Raw genomic sequence first — 6536 nt, forward strand, 5'->3', positions numbered from 1 at the left:
TGCAATACGTCGTCTGATCTCTGGACTGCTGCTTCCGCGAGTGTTGATAGTTGATCCAAGAAGAATGAAGTCCTTGACAACTTCAATCTTTTCTCCTTGATAAGAATGTTTTCCATTATACGTCATGTTTTTGTTGTTGTTAAGTGCTGCTGACTCAGTTTCAGCTCATAGCAACTTTGTATAAGGTTTCTGATGAGTGGCTGGTGGGTTTTAACCACCAACCTTGCAGTTAGCAGTCCTGTGTTCATCCTACAGCACCTGCGATTGGTAAACAAAGATTTGGGTGTGTTCATACAAGGTAACAATATGCAGCTGTTGAGAGACGCGTTTCCTAAAACACATAAACTAAATCTACATGTATTGGCATGGAAAGAAGTCCATGTGTTTGGTGAAAAAAAGCAGGTGTGTGATTTCATTTCTGTTTAAGTGTACACATGTGTATTTATATGTGCAAACACATGCCTGGGAAAATGTATACCAACCTGTTCAGAGTGATCCCCTTTGGGGAATGTGATGAGGAAAGAAAATTCTATATATTCTTCAGTCTAGTTTAAAGTTTGGTATACATTGCTTTTGTGGTGATATTTGTTAAATCAAAGGAAATAAAAGAAAATTTAAACCAAGAAAAGAGCCAGTTCTTATATTTCTACTTAGAAATAAAAAACAAAATAGCAAAAAGCCAATAGAAAAAAGAAATTGTTATAATCCTTATCTCTTTCTTCCCACCTCGAGGCAGTTAGCCAGTCTGTTTATACATACACCATTTTTGTTTATATCAAAGGGATGATATTAAGTGTACTATTTTCTTTTAACTTGCATTTTTCACTTAGCAGTATAACACGGACCTCTTTCCATATCAATGAAAACACATCTATCTTACCATTTAAAGTACTTTTATTGATATGGATTGTGTCCTTTTAATAAAAACTTGTAGTGGATTTGAAAGGAATGTAAGGAAATGATCCAAGACCCCTCTCAAAATAATGGGGAAATAAAGCAGTTTCTTAGGGTAATAGATTTGTATCACTCACACCACTTGAAATGTCACATGTCACTTGTGGGTCTGAGGAAATGAATCTTAAAATTTAAGGTATTTAAATTTTAAAACCAAAAAACATTTCTTTTAATCCTATCTTCAGTGATTTAATAGAACTACAATTCATGTTAACGTTTGAAAATCTAATGTTTGATTTGAGATGTACAAGAAGGAGAAAGGCTTACCATAGGAAAAAAGAATGTAAAATATCTCAATAATAATTTTTGATATGGATTATTTTGATAAGATAATATCTTGAATATATTGAGTCAAATAAAATATATCATTAAAATTTTTTAAAGCAAGGCTATTATGAATATTCCTGGTGAGTTAACTCTTTTTTGCTCACATCCAGCATGATGCCCTTAGGATACATTTGTAAAAGTGCAACAGCTGGGTCCAAGGATGTGCAATGCTTTCCAGAAAGACCCTTGCAAATGCGTGTGGGGGATCCTGTTTCCAGATCATTTGTCTTCTGTCTTTGTACTGATCATGTCCTCATCCCTACTTCCAATTGTCGTTGTTAAGTGTCAAGGAGTTGGTTCCAACTCATAGCAGACCTGTATAGGGTTTCTGAGGAGCAGCTGGTGGGTTTGAACTGCCGACCTGTGGTTAACAGTCCCATGCTGATTCTTCAGAGCCACACCAGGCACTATGGAATCGATTGTGACTCATGGTGGCCCCATGTGACAGAGTAGACCCGCCCCTAAGGATTTTCTTTGCTATAATCTTTACAGGAGCAGATTTCCAGGCCTTTGGAAACACACTTGAGGGCTTCAAACAGCCAGATTTTTAGCTAGCAGCCAAGCATTTAACTGACTGTCAACCAGGGCTTCTTTGGTTACTACTAATGCAGAGCATTTCTTAGGGTTTCTTGGCCATTTATTTATCATTGGTGTATATGTTTTTCCATGAAAGTGTGTCTTTTTCATATTGGTTTATAAAAGCTCTGTATTTGTTAAGGGTGCCCTACTGTGGTGCTGAAGGATAAACACTGGATTGCTAGCCGCAAGGTCAGCTGTCCAAACCCACCATCCACTCTCAGAAAGCCTATACAGGGTTGCTATGGATTGGAACTGACTAGATGGCACACAACAACAATAACATGTATTAAAGACAAGTTCTGTGGTTTTAAGATTTAAGCCTTTGAAAAACCCTATGAGGCAGTTCTACATTATCTTTTAGGGTCACTATGAATCAGAATCAACTTGATAGCAGTGGGGTTTTTTGGAGTATAGGATAGGTTGGAATAAGAAGTGAAGGTTAGGGTTAGGACTATGGCTAGGTCTAGGACTATGGCTAGGTCTAGGCTAGGTCTATGACTTCACTGTGTTATATTTATGATTAAGACTAAGGTCAGTGTTAGGAGCAAGGGTTCAGCTAGGGCTAGGAGTAATGCTTGATCTAGTTTTTAAGGTTAGAGTTAGGATTATTTTTATTTATTTGGCTTTTTTTTTTTTTCCTTCTTGAATTCTACTTGAATTTCTCTTTATTTGGAAGCTCTGTAGCTACATTACTTCCGAATTTTGCTTTGTGAGGTTTTGTGTTGCAATTGTGTTTCTGGTTCTCTATTTTCAGACTTGTTATGTCTGTTTTACTCTGCATATTTCTACATCTGGGACCTGGGTTGAGTCTAGGTGATATTGTCATGTATGTTAGTCTCAGATTGTTGTCTGCTGTAGTTGGTTCTCTGTCCAAAGAACTCCCTTTCACACATGTTTAAGGTCAGTCTGCAGGTTACAAGATCTTTTAATTTCTGTTTATCTGAAAATGACTTGATTTTCATATCATACTTGATGGACAGTTTTGCTGGGTATATGATTCTTAGCTGGCTTTTTCCTTTTCTTTATTTTTGTCTTTCAGAATTTTATATATATCATCCTGTTGTCTTCTTACCTGCATGGCTTCAGCTAAGAAATCAGAAATTAATCTTACTAGTTCTCCTTTGTAGGGTGCTCTTTTTTTTGCTGTCAAGTGCCATTGAGTCGGTCCCAACTCATAGCAACCCTGTATATGGTTTCCGAGGAATGGCTGGTGAGTTTGAATCACAGATCTTGCCGTTGAAACTGAGCTCATGGTCACGTGCTTATCCTATAGCTTCACACCAGGAGCCTTTTGTTTTTACTGAATCGCTCTCAGGATTCTTTATTTACCTTTGGTTTTGAAATGTGTGTGTGTGTGTGTTTTGTTTGTTTGCATATTAAGGCTATCCATTTCTGTCAGTCATAAATGTTGTTTGGTATTTTTCTAAGTATGTTACTTTGGTTTTTAACTTTTTAGGATGTTTTTTTCAGTGTTACAGAAGTTTTTCTGCTTTAGGTAAATCTATTTCTCTTTTCTTTTGTAGTTGATTTATTTGGTGTTGTTTTTTGATTATTCTCCCATTCTAAGCCTATACACAGGTTTACCTATATTTTCTTCTAGTATGACCTCGAACTCTTCAGGCTACCTCTCAGTTACTTGAATGCATGGTGTGAGGTACAGTTGGAAATGTCCTTTCATGCAATTGCCAGCTAGCAGTCTCCACAGCTCCAGTGGCAGTTTATTATGGTTGGGAACATCATCTCTATCTGATTTGAAGAACAGCTCTGGCATCTGGGACTGTGGCAAGACTTGGTCTTTTCTTTCTACCACTGGGTCAAGACTAGAGGTTTGGATTTCTCCAGAGCCAGTGCTCAGAAACCTAAGGTCAGCCTCTGGGTGGCACTGTGGAGTTGTCTGTGAAAGCTGCAACCAGGGCACTCTGTGGCCTCTGGCATCCTGGGGTTCCAGGAGACTGGGCAAAGAATGCAGGGAGAGAGTTACCTTCACCACTGTTCTTGACACAAAAATACACACTGCCTCTTCAAATGGCTGAGGATCCAGAGGCAAGTCCACTAGGAAGGCAAACCAGCAGAGGTTCTTTGTTGAGGACCAGAACAGAGAGATGGGGTTGGTAGGGACACTCAGCAGATGCCATATGGGTGCTCATGTATATATATATATATATATATATATATATAGAGCTCTGGTAGCTTAGTGGTTGCGGTTCGAAACTACCAGCCGCTCCGCGGGAGAAAGATGAGGCTTTCTACTCCCGTAAAGATTTACACCCTCGGAAACCCTGTACAGGGTCGCAACCGACTCGATGGCACTTAACAACAACAACAAATATATATATATACAGCCAGGATAGGGTTTGACATGCAGGTCAAGAAAGTTTGTTAAATGAACAAGTGGGGAAAACACTCATGAAAATTTGAATAACTTTCCTTCCTTTTCTGATGTATTTTCTCACTGCACAACAACAAATTTTTGTCAAATATGAATATTTCAACCAATTACTTTCTGTGAATTCACCAATTACTTTCTGTGAATTCACCTTTCTGTGAAAGGAAGCGCTTTCAAGGATGGAAAGATCAAGAATGCTCTCAGGAATGTGGTAGAGTCCATGTCTATCCAGGCACAAGCTTTGGTGTGGCTGGCACACTAGGGTACATGTGAGCAGGAGTGGAAAGGAAGACCAGATTTTGACCCATGCTGGATGGGGGAGTCAGAGGTACCTTTCAGGTCCACTGAAGGGTTCATATCAGGAAAAGGTCAAATTTATGCTGGGAAAAGCTCCTTCTTGTGGCAGGGAAGAGAATGCATTGTCAGGTGCAGAATGAATGAACGACAGAAGCTAGGGGCTGTTGAAGTTGTCCAGAAAGGAGAAGAATGTACTTCAGAGTGTGGTGGCTCTGTTTGGAATTGAGTTATATTTCAAAAGTAGCCCTAGGACATGTTGATTGGTAGAATGTGTACAATGAGGAAAACAGAAACATCAAGTGTGGGACCTAGGTTTTGACTTGAATATTGTCAGGGAATGCCTGAGGAGAAGTGAATTTGGGGATGACGTTGGAAAATTTACAGTGCCTCCTCCAAGTCAAGCATTAAGTGATTTATGTACAACCACTGATTTAATCCCCATAACAATCTAATAAGGTGGGTACCATTATTATCATTCCCATTTTACAGATGAAAATTTAAAGCACAGAAAATGATTTGCCGAGGTAAATTAGTAGAGACAGGACACAACACAAACTATCTACTCCAGGGTTAGTGTTAACTACCACTACTGGGCTTTAGTATCTATCCATGTTAATGTGCTTGGAAATGAACACTAGGTTTGTGGCCAGGTTAAATTAGAGATGTATGTTAGGCATCAAAGTGGAGGGGTCTAGAAGACAGATGGATAATGGGATTACTTGAGATGGCAACTATAAGGGGTATGTGCAGCACCTATAGACTCAAGAGGTTATAGTAGATGTCAATTGCTGTTATTATTATTATGATCATCATAATTATTATCACCATCATCGTTTGTAAAGGGCAGAGAACATAGTTGACCTGAAGAAAGCAGTTCTAACCTCTCCACTAGGATGCTCTCCCATTGCCATTGAGTCAACTTTAACTCATCATGATCCTATAGGACATAGTAGAAATGCCCCACAGGACTTTTGAAGCTGTAAATATTCAGATGTGCAGCCTACCAGATCTTTCTCCCACAGAGCACCTGGTAACTTTGAACCATCAACCTTTTGGTTAGCATCTGAGTGTTTATCCACTGTACTACTAGGGCTCCTTACATTGCTACGCAGTCACTGCAAATGCTACTTTTCCAAATGGAACACAGCTTCCACATCAAAATGGGGCTCTTCTTTCTTCTTCCTCAAGGAACCACCTCCTACTACTCTCCTTAAGTTGCTCAAACTAGAAAATATGAGTCAGCCTCAACTCTCCCAACTCTCTCAGCAAGTCCTGTCCATGGGGACTGTATCACAAATCTGCAACTCTTTTCTCCTCCTCCCCATTCTCACTGCTATTTTCCCCACGGAGGACCAAGTTATACCCAGTCTTTTAGGTCTTGATGAGGAGTTTGTGTATTATCTTCAGGGCTACAGTCAGTCTATAGAAAGGTTTCCAGTAAAGGAGAGACATAGTCAGATGTATGATTCTAAAAGGTGGGTTCTACAGTGGCACAGCCCCTGTGGAAAAGAATTTGGTGATATCCAACAGATACTTACTGACAAAGATCAAAGACAACAGCCTTCATCATAGGTTGGACCTTAATGCAAAGAAAACAAAAGTCCTCACCGCTGGACTAATAAATAACATTAAGATAAGTGGAGAAAAGATTAAAGTTGCCAAATACTTCATTTTGCTCAGATCAGCCTTTAATACTCATGGAAGCAGCAGCCAAGAAATCAAGCTATGTATTTCATTAGGCAAATCTACTGCACAAAACTTCTTTAAAGTGTTCAGTAGCAAAGATATCAGTTTAAGGACTAAGGTGTGCCTGACCCAAGTCATGACATTTTTAATACCCTATTTATTATGCATGTGAAAGTTGGACAGTCAATAAAGAAGACTGTAGAAAATTTTATGCATTTGAGTTATCGTGTTGGAGGAGAATATTAAAAGTACCATTGACTGCCAAAAGAACAAGCAGATCTGTGTTGGAAGAAGTACAGCCAGAATG

Source organism: Chrysochloris asiatica, unplaced genomic scaffold (assembly GCF_000296735.1).
Source record: "Chrysochloris asiatica unplaced genomic scaffold, ChrAsi1.0 scaffold00301, whole genome shotgun sequence".
NCBI lineage: Eukaryota > Metazoa > Chordata > Mammalia > Afrosoricida > Chrysochloridae > Chrysochloris > Chrysochloris asiatica.